The 15528-nt window shown below is 39.6% G+C and overlaps 1 protein-coding gene across 1 annotated transcript in view; it reads left to right on the top strand.

Moving 5' to 3' along the window:
* Positions 1-1285: 1285 nt before the first annotated feature.
* The window catches only part of CFAP206 (cilia and flagella associated protein 206), a 67457-nt gene continuing 53214 nt past the window's right edge, over positions 1286-15528 (top strand). The window contains exons 1-3 of the mRNA XM_027090949.1: positions 1286-1948; positions 2800-5652; positions 8039-8191. The gene's annotated coding sequence lies outside the window, so the exon portion shown is untranslated. The remainder of the gene's footprint in view (positions 1949-2799; positions 5653-8038; positions 8192-15528) is intronic.

The following is a 15528-nucleotide window of genomic DNA, read 5'->3' as shown; positions in this document are numbered from 1 at the left end:
TGTTCAGATGTAAAGGCCTTGGTGCCTGGTTGGTTGACTCTGCAGGTGTGTGTCTTCGTGGCTTCTCTAATGAGGACTGGAAGGACGTGGTCTGTCCTCTGTGTCAGGCATCGTTTTTGTCCCTTCTAGAAGTGAAAGGAAGTTGTACCTAGGATTGTGTGTCTGAGTTATTGGAGTCATTCACCAGATTCGCAGCTGAGCACAAGGAAGGAAAGCAGAAGGAAAGCATCTTCTGAAGACATTCACTTCATGGCCACAGTGAAGGTGTGTCTTTTGGTATCAGTGATACAGTGCGTAACATAAAAAGAAAGCAGGCGACTTACTTTTGGTTTGGAAAAAGGAATCTAGTTTCTCAGGCTTCAACCAGATTGGAATAAATTATCCGTGTTTTTAGTATTTTCCTTGTTTATATTGATACTTCACCCTCAGCTCCCACCCCAATCCCAACCGTTAGCTCCCTTAGGGTTTTTAAAGTAATGTGGATGCTTCCAATAAGGGCAGAGTTAGAGATCTTGTTACTGTCCTGATCCCAGCTTGACCTGCCCACCAGAGGACTCCTCCCTCCGCTTCCCCACAGTGCTATTCAGCCCTCCTGTTGTAGGGGTGATCACAGGGGGTTCTGTCAGGTCAGATTGACCTGATCCCAGAACCCCACTTGCTTTTCGCCTTAGAGCCTGGAGTCAGCACGAACCACGGAGGGGAGGGGACCTCTTCTGTCCTCTGTTCTTATTCTGCTCTGCCTGCCCCAAGGCCAATTTGAAGAAACGGTATCTTTACTCTTACCCAAATCCTTCACCTTGATCACTTCAAGGCACAGTTCTTTCTAGCTTGAATGTCTCCAAGATGATATACCCCTGAGAATTAAAGTTCAAAGTGAATGGCTAATCTGCTCTGAAGGGCAGAAAAAGCTGATAGTAAACTAAAAATGAGACCTCTCTCGTATTTCCACAATCCCATCTACAGAACCTCTCAGCAGTCTCTCTTATTTTTTGTTTTTAAAATAAATTTATTTATTTATTTATTTTTGGCTGCATTGGGTCTTCGTTGCTGCGCGCAGGCTTTCTCTAGTTGCGGTGAGTGGGGGCTACTCTTCGTTGCGATGCGCGGGCTTCTCATTGCAGTGGTTTCACTTGTTGCGGAGCGCAAGCTCTAGGCGCAGAGGCTCAGTAGTTGTGGCTCGCGGGCCCTAGAACTCAGGCTCAGTAGTTGTGGCGCATGGGCTTAGTTGCTCCGTGGCATGTGGGGTCTTCCCGGACCAGGGCTCGAACCAGTGTCCCCTGCATTGGCAGGCGGATTCTTAACCACTGCGCCACCAGGGAAGCCCTCAGCAGTCTCTTGTTTCCATGACACTGATAAGGATGATCCTTGTGGATAAAAAAAAGAAACAATGGAAAATACAGCAACAACCACTGACTGAGCATCTGCTATGGATCAGCTATGGTACTAAATTCCTTACTAAACCTTGTCTTACTGAAATCTCACAGCAACCCTGTAAGATGCCTCCCATTACCCCCATTTTGAAAATTAGGAAACTGAGACTCAGAGAAGGAAAGTCGCTTGTTGAAAAATGACAAATTGTTTGACTGCAGAGCCATGTGTTTTCCACAGTTACAGCACAGAGCCTAATTTAGTGCCTGTGTAAACAGTAGGCGTCAGGGGTGCACTGCTTTCAAAACACATTGGAATTGTAGCGGGCAAGTCTGAATTACTGTGCAGTACCCTTGCTCTTCCAGTGGGCATGGGCTGGGAGCCAAGAATTGATCAGCCTTCCCTGAATGTGCTTGAGGAACCCTCCTGATGCGGAGCCCAGGGAAGAATTTATGGAGGGGCATAACCCAGAGCTCCCTCTCACCACGCAGGTGTCAAGAAGGGCAGAGTCCCTGGCGGGTTCTGGAGACAGAAGCTAAAAGGTGAGAATTGCAATGTCAAGTGAAAAATTGAAAGTGAGGTATGTCTTTGAAATCTCAGTGGGACACTTACATTTTCTAACAAAATCTGATTGAGACTAAGTCAGGCTATTTTCAAAAAGAAAGATTCCCTGAGTGAACCAGTTTTTAGTACAACTTGTCTTGAGAACACTTAGTAACTCTCCTGGTACCAATTACTGAGTACAATACCTAGAAAAGCCACTCTAGATCTTAGATACTAAGCCCCATGTAAGTTATTAAAATTGTAACCATTTTGGAAAGTTACTTTTAAAAGAGCTTAGGGAATTCCCTGGCGGTCCAGTGGTTAGAACTCGGCGCTTTCACTGCTGGGGCCTGGGTTCGATCCCTGGTCAGGGAACTAAGATCCCGTAAGCTGCGAGGCGCGGCCAAAAACACACAAACAAAGAGCTTAAAGTGCATTTTTCTTAGTTGTCTTAGAGGCTTCCTGTACAGTAGGAGTCTATGCAGCTCCCATGGTTTCTGATATTTAGGAAGCTATGTTAATTCCTGGAGGCCATCTGGGAACTTAATTTGAGGACCCTAAGAAATTACTGTAGTTAAATTTTATAGAAGTCATTCCACCAAGAAAAGAACCTTGTTTTTAGAGACAGGAGACCTGTGGGCTGGGAAACGGGTGCCTAGCATCCCTAGGAGAGATGGAGAAGCTACCTCACCCCCAGAGCAGTCACAAAGCACAGGGGTCGGGCTATTTAGTAATCACTGGACCTTTATGTGACAAAGAAGGCACTCTGGTACTGTCTCTAACCTTGATTCCATTTGACCTATTTATAGCCTGCATGTTCTAGCTTTGGGGGCCTTTTTTTCACTGACATCATGTAGACACTATTTGACAAAACACGTTTGTTTACAGAACAGAGGGTTTTGACATTCTGCTGCCTCTAATAAGCTCTCCTTTCTGCTTGGCTGAGATCACTCAGAAGAAGAAAGAAGAAACCGTTGCCTTTTGCTGTCCAGTTATTGGAAGCCAGGCCATGCGAGAGTGCTTCACCTGCGTTCATTCAGCTCCTGCCTCACAGCAACCAAGTATCATATTCTCACAAAACAAAGAGGAAGCAGAAAAAGAGCCCAAATGGTCATTTTCCTAATGCATATTTATCTTTTTTCAGAGAAAAATATCATTCTCATAAGCACAATAACAGCCTTCCCCTAATTACTCATTGGCCAAAACAGATTGATATGACCATTCATAAGACAATTCATGGCAAAGAGGGATATGATAATGACCGTCTTAGCCTAACAAGGATTTATCCACTAAAGCTGAATGCTTCACTCCTCAAAAAAATCATAAAGTTCTACGAACAAGGAAGAACTACTAAGTGACTGTTAAGTAAACCATCAGAATTGTTTGTCCAAGACCATATGATTCCTTTTTTCCACTGGAAATGGAATTCATTGCCTTAGGTCTTTTTAAATAGTGTACTATTACTGTTGGGGCTGGCTCTGTGCTTGAAAACCAGTTTATTTATAACCTGTTACAAGTGCTATATCTGTTTGCAGTTAAGAAATGCAGAATTCAAAGTGATCTCCTAGCTTGTAAGCAAGCTGAGATTCATTGTCTCTCTTCTCTAAAAAAAATGAGTTAATGTGTCCAGAAACTAACTCTAGTAAAGTGGGGTTTAACATTAAAAAAAAAAAAAAATTCAAGCACATCGAGGTTGGGTATTCTGCATCCTCACTCCATTTGAAAAGTGCAGACGCATTCAACGCATTACCATCTGATTCCAACTAGCAGGATTGAAAACAAATGGTTTTACTCTAGTTAGTTCTAAATAGAAACACTTTAATATTGAATTGAATGAGGTTCAAATTATCCTTTTCTACATAGCAACTGCATGTTAGGTCTTAAAATTAGCAAGGATTCAAGTTTAGCGATCTGCCTTTCCTTACTTTTAACCATATGTGATATTTCCTATTTCTCATAGCACTCTTTCCATCTGCTTTGGCTGTCTATTTCCTACCACTGGACTTTAAGATCCACTGCACTCTCTCTGCTGAGGACCCATAACAAACTCCAGGACCAGGTAGTATTCTTGACATATCACTCTGTGCATAAGTATTTCCCATCCCCTCTCCCCCCACTCAGTATTCCCAAGGAAAACTATTTCTATTATTGGTCCATTTGAAGGATTATGAGTTAATTACATAATAGAATGTATCCATAGAGTTATGCATTTCAGCTAGAAATCTACATATCTCTAGAAGCTCTACAATCTGTTCTAAAGAATCTACATCTCTAGAAATCATAGAGATGTATGGGATATGAATTACTGATTTTGTTTATTCAGCATGCAGTAGGAAGCAACCTACTGTATACCAGGTGCTGTGTTAGATGCTCAGGTTCTTGGTACATGAGATAGGTGGTGGTCCTTACTCTTAGAGAAGTCAGCTAAGTGGGTAGAAGGATAGTGAGTACATGCATTATAACACTGTCGAGGGCTGGAGCAGTAGCAATAATGGGCTCACAGATCATTTTCTAACTCATGTCATGTTGTACTGCCAAGGCAGTAATATCTGCCATCAGTAGCCTGCTGGTATTCTTGCTTTGTGCTCAGTCCTGTCCACATTTGTGAAGGAGCAGCTTCATTTCAATTCTGTTTTCAGCAAAGTGGATTCTACAATTTCGAAGATACATTTTCCTAGTTCTCATATGGTTTTGTTCTTCTAGAGGTTGTTAGTAGATGGTTGTTTCCCCTGTCAGTTCAGGCCAACAGCTTCCTACTTGACAAAATACCATCTCTGAGTTTTCTGGAATACAAGGAAATTCCAGCCTCTTTGTCAGAGGCCTCAGGAAGACACAAAAGACAATGCTACAACTGCTGTCACCCATTCCAGGGAGTCCAGAGTCATGGTCTGGCTTCATACTCTCTGGTCTCACAGATACACTCAGTGGACTTTGGCCAGGGAGCATCCCCCAAGTAATGGGCGCATTGAGGGAATAAACCCCACCTTTCTATTGCTGAGGAATTTAGGCAAGCTGCTCAGGGAGAATGATCCTCTAGAAGGGTGTGACCAAGTCGCTCCTTGGGTCTCCTCTCCAGGCCTTTTCTTTGCCTCTTTCAGTCATCAACATGAGACTGATTGCCTGAAAAGACTTCTTGACAAACAAGTAGTATTTGGTAACTGTTAGTTATTTTTATTTTTCATCCCTACAGAAATGAGATCACAAGTCATATATGGCTCTGCATTTTTCATGCAGATCCTATAGCCACTGATTCTAATTTTTAGAATGTACCAATTTTATTAATTTTTATTTCTTCAGTATTTTATGGATATATATATATATACATGTGGATGTGAATTGTGGTCTGCTGCTTGTAGATTTTAAAGTCTATTTAGTCAGTGGTGAGTAGAACTTTATTTTAGCTTTAAAAATTTAATCTTATGAGAGGCCTGCTGACATTTATTTTAAAGTTGTTTTATTCAGTTCCTTTTTTCTCTTGCACCCTGTGGAGTATGTTTATTGACTACAGATGTTAAGCACTTTGCTAAGGAACAGAAAGCTGCAAGATAGAATATGTACTTCACCTGAGTGGGTGCATAGAAACCAGCCGTGTGTCTGAATCTTTAAGAACTCAAGTGGAAGGTATGCTTACAAGTTTAAAGGTCAGAATCACAACATACAGACTTGAATTGGAATGACTGCAAGATAGTTTCAGGATTATAAAACTTCTATGTAAAAGAAGTTAATAAAAGGCGTATTAAGGTAAGTCCCTTATAATTATGATTTTGAACAAACTGCTTTAAATTATGCTATAGCATGAAAAAAACAAATAAAGGGATATAAGGGTCGTGGGGCTCAGAGCCTAGGACAACAGCCCAGGGCAGCCATAAAGATGAAACTATGCGTGCTCCTGCAACCAGAAGTCCAGCAAGAATTAGCTCAGAGACAAAACAGGAAAAGACTTTTTCAATGATTTCAGTACAGTAACGGTAATAGCTAGGATTGGAATTGGAGAGTGTGAATTTAATCAGAACTTCAGGGTTGCTGTTGTTACTGTTGTTTTTGACCTTGGTCTTGACATTGTTTGAGAGGTAGTAGACAAGCTGATTCTAAATTTCAGGTGGAGGGATATATGTATACACATAGCTGATTCACTTTGTTGTACAGCAGAAACTAACACAACATTGTAAAGCAATTATACTCCAATAAAGATATTAAAAAAAATAAATTTCAGGTGTAAAAATAAGCAGCAAGAATTTTTAGGGATATTCTGACAATAAATGCAATGATGGGGCACTAGCCTTTTCACTCTATGCCATTAGAAACTGAAAAAGTAGTCCTGGGGCATGAACAGACACAAGAATCAATGGCACAGAATACAAATTAAGAATAAAATGTAAAGGTATAGGGAAGACTTAGGGGTGCTGTTCCAAAATATGGAACATTCAATTTCAAATCTCTTTAATGTCACTTATTAATTTAACATAAGACAAAAATGGCATCTTGAAATAGTAAAGAAAAGATGCCTTATTTAAATAATGGTTTGGAGGTAACTAGATAGTCATTGAGGGCAGAGATGATTGAATCCTATCTTACAATTCGTCAAAATATATTCTAGGTGGACCAAAGGTTTAAAAGTAAAAGCAAAACTGCAAAAATATTAGAAGTCATTTGAGAATGTTTAAATAAATCAGATTGAGGATAGCCTTTTATGTTTGTCATAAAGCCCAGAAGAAAGAAGTATTAATAAAAATGATAAATTCAACTTCGTTAAAAACTTTTAAAAAATCTGCTAGGCCAAAAATCATAAGCAATGTCAAAAGACAAACCACAAACAAGAGAAAAATATTTCCATTTCCTATTTAGGCAAAGGGCTAATTTCTCTACTATATAGATAACTTCTAGGAATCAATAAGGAATGGGTCAACAATCCAATAGAAAAATAGATGAAAAATATAACTAGAAACTAGAAAAAGAATCAAACATCATTTAAACCTATGAAGAAATGTTCCAATCACTCAAAATAAGAGGAATGCAAATTAAAACTTCATTAAAAATTCATTTTCTACCTATCAGACTAGCAAAGATAAGAAATTATAAAACTTTGCTGGTAAAAGTGTGAGAAAACAAACACTCTCATACATGGCTGGAGGGAACATAAATTAGTACAAGTTCTATGGAATTCAATTTGGCAATACCTATTATAATTAAAAAGCATATACCCTTTGACCCAGCAATTCCACTTCCAGGAATTTATCCTACAGATACTCTTATACATGTAAAATAATATATGGACCAGATTGTTATTACAGTATTATCTGTAAAAACAAAAGACTAGAAACAATAGAACTGGTTATGTAAATTATGGTACATCTTTCCAGTGCTGCAATTCCAATGAAATAATAAGCTTCCATAAAAAAGGAGAAAAAAGTGTATGTGCTGATAAAATCTTCCTAGACTTCCAAGATACATTTGTCGAATGAATGAATATGTCATTAAGTGAAAAGTCAAGGTTCTAATGATATGCATAGTATACATCTATGTATACATTCACCTGTTGAACAAATATCTTTGAGCATCTGCTATGTGTCAGGCATCACACTCCACACTTGGGATGTGTCCATAGCAAAACAGACAAAGATCTCAACCGTAGTGGAGCTTACAGTCTGTTAAAGGGGACCATCAGTAATCGACAAATGTGAACATAATATAGTATATCCGAAACTGGTAAGTTCTATGGGTAAGAATAGAGCAGAGCGTGGGAGATCGGGATGGGGGCTGGGGGAGGGGAAGAAGATAACGTGCATTGTTACAAACAGCGTGGTCAAGTTGGGCCTTAGAAGGCAAAATTTGAAGAGACTTGAAGGAGGTGAGGGGGTCTGTGGAGAGGATCTATGAGAAGAGTGAGGAAAAGGCCCTAAGTCAGGACTGTGTCTGCTGTGCGCTGGGAGCAGCAGAGAGACTGGGCAGAGTGAGCTGGAAAAAAGAGGAGGAAAAGGTTCAGAAGATGACGGGAGGCTGGTCCACGCAGGGCCTTGTAAGGAGGTTGCCTTTTATTCTGCATGAACAGGGAACCATGCAGGATTTGGAGGTACAGTGTGGCATTTTATGGCTTACAGTGTAAACGGATTCCTCTTGTGCTCTGTAGAGACTAGGCCGTGGGAGAGCCGGATGGAGGCAGCAAGAGCATCGGGAGCCCTGGAGGGCAGTGATCCCGCCGAGAGGGGCCGTTAGCTGCCACCTGGGAGACAGCAGAGGAGGTGGTGGCAAGAGGCCAGATTCTGGAAACATTTTCAAAGCAGTGAGTAGGCTTTCCTGACAGACTGGATGTGGCTGTAAAAGAGAGGGATTAGGGACGACTGAGCAGCCCGAAGGCTGGGGTCGTGATGGACTGGATGGGAAAGCTGCAGGGGAAGCTTTCTGGGGGGAAAAGAGCAGGAATTCGGTTTGAACATGTTGAATTTGAAACATCTGTTAGACATCCAAATGACTGTTTAATCAATGTCAGCTCTAGATGGTACATAGAGCCATGAGTATGGATATGTTATTATGTGTTTGCTTGTGTATGTATAAAATACCTCTTTTCTAGACATATACAAAAATCTGGTCATTCTGGTTGCCTGTTTAGGAGAGAATTGAGTGGCTGGGGATCAAGTGTTGAATGGAGCCTTAGCTTTCATTGTACATCAGTTTAAACCTTTTAATTTTGAACCATATGAATATGTTATAGTAACAGTTAATATAATGTTTAAAAATAATAAAAATTACAAGCCATATTATAAAACTCCTACATAATGTTGCCTAAATGTTTTTTTCCTCGTTGTTAAAAAAATTTTTTTTTAATGCTGAGAAAAGGATAGGTTAGTTTTACTGATTCCAAAGACATTTATTGAACCTCTATTATATATAGTACTGAAATTTTTAAATTTTATTTATTTATTTTTGGCTGTGTTGGGTCTTCGTTGCTGCACGCAGGCTTTCTCTAGTTGCAGCTAGCAGGGGCTACTCTTCCTTGCGGTGCACAGGCTTCTCATTGTGGTGGCTTCTCTTGTTGCGGAGCATGGGCTCTAGGCGCTCGGGCTTCAGTAGTTGTGGCACTTGGGCTCAGTAGTTGTGGCGCACGGGCTTAGTTGCTCTGCAGCATGTGGGATCTTCCCAGACCAGGGCTCAAACCTGTGTCTGCTGCATTGGCAGGCGTATTCTTAACCACTGCACCATCAGGGAAGTCCTAAGATACTGAAATTTTAAAAAAATTAACAAGATATGGTCTCTTTTTAAACCCAATAATGTGTTAAATTTGAATGGAAATCTGCCTGTCTGTTGGAACTAATTAGTAGCAAAAGCTACAACTTATTAGGAGTAGCAAACAGCTGATTTATAAAGCACAGCTGCTGGGTTTTTTTTTTTAATACAATAGAGTCAATAAGTATCACATGGTTATTTTGACCCTCAGAAAAGATTCAGAATTATTTTATGATCCAAAACTAAATTAAATAGCTAAAGATAAGAGTTGATCATAGATTTTCTAGAAAAATAATACTTGATCTACCTCTTTTAATTCTTGCTCAGTACTTTCTGATTTGTGTGTGTGTTTGGTTTGTTTTGTTTTGATACAGAAAAGTACAGAGAATCATATAAGAAACACCTATATGGTCCACTATCCAGAATTAACAAATATCAACATTTGGTCATTGTTTTAATCAGCTCAAGGTGTTATAACAAATTTTCATAGTCTGGGTGGCTTAAACAACAAACATTTATTTCTCATAGTTCTGGAGGCTGGGAAGTCCAAGATCAAGGTACCAGCAGATCTGGTGTCTGATGAAAGCCTACTTCCTGGCTTGTAGATGGCTATCTTCTCATTGTATCCTCACATGGCAGAGAGCAGAGAGAGGAAGCAAACTCTTATGTCTCTCTGTTATAAAGGCACTAATTTTATTCATGAGGGCTCCATCCTTTTGACCTAATTAACTGTCAAAGGCCCCACCTCCTAACACCATCACCTTGTGGATTAGGATTCCAGCATGTGAATTTGGGGGAGCGCATTCAATCCATAGTTTGCTTTATATGCCACATTCACGCCACAGTCATGTTTGCCTTATATATTTAATAGCACATATAAAATATTACAAATAAAATCTGAGTCTTCTTTGTTCTTCTTTCAATCCCATTCCCTTTCCTCCTTAGAAATAACCAGTCTCCTAAATGACTGTGCATCCTTCCAGTCCTGATTTTACTACACATTTGTATTCATAAATAACATATAAACTTTAAATAGATACTACTATTTTGTATACATTATTCTGCAACTTGCCTATTTTCACCTAACATAATGTTTTTGAGATCTATCCATGTTGATACATGTCACTGTCTTATTATCTAGAGAGAAGTGAAATCGTGGCAATTTTTATTTGGTTATTTTTCATAAGGAAACCATATAGGAACTGGAATTGGGTTAATTGCTAAATGCCCTAAAGCATTAAGACTGTATTCCCAAACTGTATGCCAAGTTGCCCCAGGCGCCGTAGCAAACTCACTGGGGGTGAAGCAGGATATTTTTAAATTTCAAGGAAAACACAGTGACATTTGTCAGATACCACACAAACTACTACTATTAGTTGTTTAGACCTATTAGGTACTTGATTTAGCCTAGGTCCAGATAGTTAGGCACTTCTTTTGGCCTAGGGAATGCCATGAAGAATTATTGAGACACTAAGTTCATTAGGAACTGAGAAGGTTCCAGAATCTCTACATTAAGAATAAGAAACCCAGGAACCTGTGTTCTGTATCTGGCCCCACTACCTGGTGTAAAACTACAGCAATTACAGGCAGAGTGCCTCTGAGAAACTGACCAGCCCAGCCTTGCAAACCTCAGTCTACTTCATTAATAAAAACAGTAAGTGACGGAATGGAGCACCTAGGAGGAATAGTTTAGTGTTTTAAATCTTTGGCAAACTGTCTAAGATGAGTATCTAAATTACTTCAAATATATGGTTTTCACCAAAAATGCCCCTCAGACTATGATAAACCTTAAATGTGCATTTAGCTATTTTCTTGTGCTAGGAGTGGGGCAAGCACTGAGGAGGATCAGGGAGGGGTACGGGTGTTGAAGAGGAGAAGACTTTGGGCATGGTTTTTAGTGAATAACAAATCAGCCAGCTTTTACTCATAAGCCTATTTCTAAAGATTTAACCTATGAGTCATTCCTTCTGAGAGACCAGGAACTCAGCTTGAGGAATATTATTGAATACTACTTAACCCCCATTTCATCTCAAAGGATGGCATTAAGGACCCTGATTTATGATATCATCTCACACCAGTCAGAATGGCCATCATCAAAAAATCTAGAAACAATAAATGCTGGAGAGGGTGTGGAGAAAAGGGAACCCTCTTGCACTGCTGGTGGGAATGTGAATTGGTTCAGCCACTATGGAGAACAGTATGGAGGTTCCTTAAAAAACTACAAATAGAACTACCATATGACCCAGCAATCCCACTACTGGGCATATACCCTGAGAAAACCGAAATTCAAAAAGAGTCATGTACCAAAATGTTCATCGCAGCTCTATTTACAATAGCCCGGAGATGGAAACAACCTAAGTGCCCATCATCGGATGAATGGATAAAGAAGATGTGGCACATATATACAATGGAATATTACTCAGCCATAAAAAGAAACGAAATTGAGCTATTTGTAATGAGGTGGATAGACCTAGAGTCTGTCATACACAGTGAAGTAAGTCAGAAAGAAAAAGACAAATACAGTATGCTAACACATATATATGGAATTTAAGAAAAAAAAAATGTCATGAAGAACCTAGGGGTAAGGCAGGAATAAAGACGCAGACCTCCTAGAGAACGGACTTGAGGTTATGGGGAGGGGGAAGGGTGAGCTGTGACGGGGCGAGAGAGAGTCATGGACATATACACACTAACAAACGTAGTAAGGTAGATAGCTAGTGGGAAGCAGCCGCATGGCACAGGGATATTGGCTCTGTGCTTTGTGACAGCCTGGAGGGGTGGGATAGGGAGGGTGGGAGGGAGGGAGATGCAAGAGGGAAGAGATATGGGAACATATGTATATGTATAACTGATTCACTTTGTTATAAAGCAGAAACTAACACACCATTGTAAAGTAATTATACCCCAATAAAGATGTTAAAAAAAAAAAAAAAAAGAATGCTTGCATTCCTACTTAGTACCACTAGGGGAGCTGTCAGGGACACTCAGGTGTTCTGCAGAGGGAGAAGGTGATTGAGAAGACAAGAAAGGTGACAATGTCCTTGTCCTCCACCACAGACACATCACATCCTCCGTAATCCTAGGACCAAGACCACCTACCTTGCTTCACTGCTCCCTATTTTCTATGAACTCAATGTAGTATTTCTGCCACCATATACATTTATTTCTATTTAAATATAAAGAGCCTGTAAGAGAAAAAAAGAATTGTTTATAAAAGGTCATAAGGATAGGTTGTAACAGTCTTCAAAAGGAAACATGAAAAAGGCTGGGTTTGAAAGGAAATTGCTGAACTTGAAAAGAGAAAAAAGAAGCAGTAGATTTTTGAGAGAATGACTTTTGATTTTAACAAAGTTAATTTCTTATGTTGCTAAGAAATCTGAACCAAAAATATACTGCCTTTTTTTCCTGAGTAAATGATATCCGTCTCCCAAAGGACCGTCTGTGGTCATTATGATGTCACCTTCGCAGAAACCTGAGGACATTAGTGGATCAGATGTCTTGAGTCTTAATAAAGCACCGATAACATTTAAAAATAAATGATTGTATAACCTATTCTTACTTTCTTTGTAGAGACGGGCACTTCCAAGAAATATGATCAATCATATTCTCTTTCAATTATAAACAGATTCAAATGTAATTTTTTCCAGGATGTTAACATCACATTTTAAGACCCATTACAGAGAAATAAATAATTCAGAGTGTTTTCTGGCTTACTGGAATCTAAAAGTAAAGCCAGCTTTGAGGTCATGTAATAGTTTTACCAAGCCTAAAGCCGTCCTAAAGGTCAGCCTCAGATTCACAGTCATGTTTGCCCAGCCCTTCTGTGATTACAGGCACTTGAATAAGGGCCTATAGCAGATATTTTTATTTTTCCCAGAGCTAGGATTTTAGGTAGAGAAGCACCTGGCAGTGGCATATCAGACATCATGTCAGAAATGCTAAGATACAATCTGGTATTAAATAAGGATTTGACTCCTAAATGGAATGGAAATATAAAGGAAAAAAAATTTTAATCAAAATTTTTTCAGATCTTAGATAGGAACTCTAGGCTGGAGGTGATAGGTTTGGTCATTCATTAAGCACTCATGGAAAACCTGTTGTGTAAGTTCATAAGGACTACAGAGATATATCGGGCAGTAGTGGGAGAGGATGGGTTCATAAACAATGATAAGAAAAATGCAGTTCCAAATCTGGGGAGTACCCCAATGGAGGCATTAACAAAGGGGTGCAGGAGTTCAGAGAAATGTAATGGCTAGTTTTGATCTGGGCTTTGAAGGACCAGTCCAATCTCAGTTGGCAGATTTGGTGAGAAGCTGGCTAATCCAAACAGAGAGAAGTTTAGGAGGAAAGGCAGAGACAGGACAATGTCATCTAATATGGTCCATAAAGTGTGGGTTGTGAGAAATAAGACTGGAGAGAGGTCAGGGTTAACCACGGAGGCTCTTGAACGCCATGCTAGAGAACTGGAATTTATTTGCTAGGCAATAGCATGATTATGAACATCTTCAAAATGGATCAGAGAAAGATGTCCCCAGTAAAGATAAAGAGCTAAAGCAACCAGGTGATCCTCCAAGTTCACAATGCAGGAAACTCTTTTGTTGTCAAGAGACACTTTCCTATTTAGAAAAAAAAAGAGTGAAAGCTTTTGCTATCATTTTTCACTTTTGTAACTCAGAACACTGTTTTCTAACGGGGTTTTGAGAAGACCCAAGGATTAACAGAATGACACATTTGCAAACAGTGAAGTCCTATTTATTTAATTTTTTCTTCTCAAGTAATAAGAACAACAATTTACATGAGTGGGAGAATAATATAGCATTAAGAACATGGAATAGAAGCGTTTTATCCTATAAGAACTAATGATAAATAACATTCTCCAGACAAAGTGAGAAAGAAGGAGAGGCAGGATGGAGTGGGGGAAAAGAGATAGAAGAAAGAAACAGGGAAGACAAGAGGAGAAAGAAAGATGAGGAAGAAGGAAGGCAGAATGATGGAGGTAAAGAGGGTCCTTAGGAGAGAGACACATGGTGAGTAGGTGAGTAAGGCTTAGGTACATAGACGGCAGGAAGCTTCAGGAGATCCCTGATCTGTTCACTTCCCTCTGCTGACCACTTTCTCTCTTCTTCCATCACTGACACCCTCTCCAAAGTTCTGAGCTGGGTACTGCTTGCTGCTCTCCGAATCAAGGAATAAAGAGAACCTAAGCATTATATTTAGGTCATAGATCACAAGATGACAAGCCTCCTGATGGCCAATGAATGGATAATGATCTTAGGAATTGTCTACTTTTGCAGAAGACTTCATAGATGTATAATTTTACTGCAAAGACATTTCACTTTTCAAAGCGCCTTCATATTTCTTATCTCCTTTGAGCTTTCAGTTATATAGAACAAGCATTCTCCTCCTTTTACAGATCAGAAGAGGTAAAATGATTGTAGATCTTCCTGAGTAAGTGCTATTCATCTCCCCAAAGACCATCTGTGGCCGCTATGATGTCACCTTGGTAGAAACTTGAGGATATGAGTGGATCAGATGTCTGGGGAGTGAGTGAAACTATCTCAAGTCTCGATAAAACACCAGAAACATTTTAAAACCAATGATTATATAACCTATTGCTTTTTTTCTTTTTTTTTTTTTTTGAGGGGAGTATAGTTTATGGTAGTGAAAAAGGTACTAGGCTGAATCAGAAGATCTGAGTTTTAATAGTAATAATGATATTATTAGCTAATAAAAATAGCTGTTTAGTGTTTAGTAAGCACTTATGGCAGACGCTGTGCTAAACCCCATATATGCATTATTCCCTTCTACCTCCACCACCGCTGTGTGAGGTCAATGCTGTTTTTTGATAAGTGATGCAACTAAGATTTAGAGGGCTTAAACAATCTGGCCAAATGTCTTAGTTCAGGCTCTGCATCATTCTGTTAATAACCTTTTTGGGCCTCTCATTTCTTCATCTGTAAAATAAGGCCACTGAGATGATCTGAAAAAGAATGAAGATGTAGTTTATGCATCAAAGTAAGAGTGCCTGTTACACTACGTCAGGAACTGCTAAACTTTTTCTGTTAAGGATCAAATATGAAATATTTAGGCTTTGCAGGTCCTACCATCTCTGTTGCAACTACTCAACTCCGTTGTTGTGGAGCAAAAGCAGCCTTAGACAGTGCTTAGGATGAGCATGGCTGTGTCCCAGTCAAACTTTATTACGGACACTGACACTTGAATTTCACGTCACAAAATGTTATTGTTCTTTGTTTTTTCAACGGTTTAAGAAAGTATAAAAATCCTTCTTAGCTTGCAAGCAGTACATAAACAGGTAGGGGGATGGAGTTGGCCTGCGAGCTGTCATTTGCGGACCTTTACTTTACGTGAAGATCTCATAGATATCTGTGTCTACAG

This window comes from Aethalodelphis obliquidens, unplaced genomic scaffold (genome assembly GCF_003676395.1).
Source record: "Aethalodelphis obliquidens isolate GAN/ISIS:26980383/991018 unplaced genomic scaffold, ASM367639v1 scaffold3, whole genome shotgun sequence".
NCBI classification, from domain to species: domain Eukaryota; kingdom Metazoa; phylum Chordata; class Mammalia; order Artiodactyla; family Delphinidae; genus Aethalodelphis; species Aethalodelphis obliquidens.
This window is presented reverse-complemented; position numbering and strand designations above follow the sequence as displayed.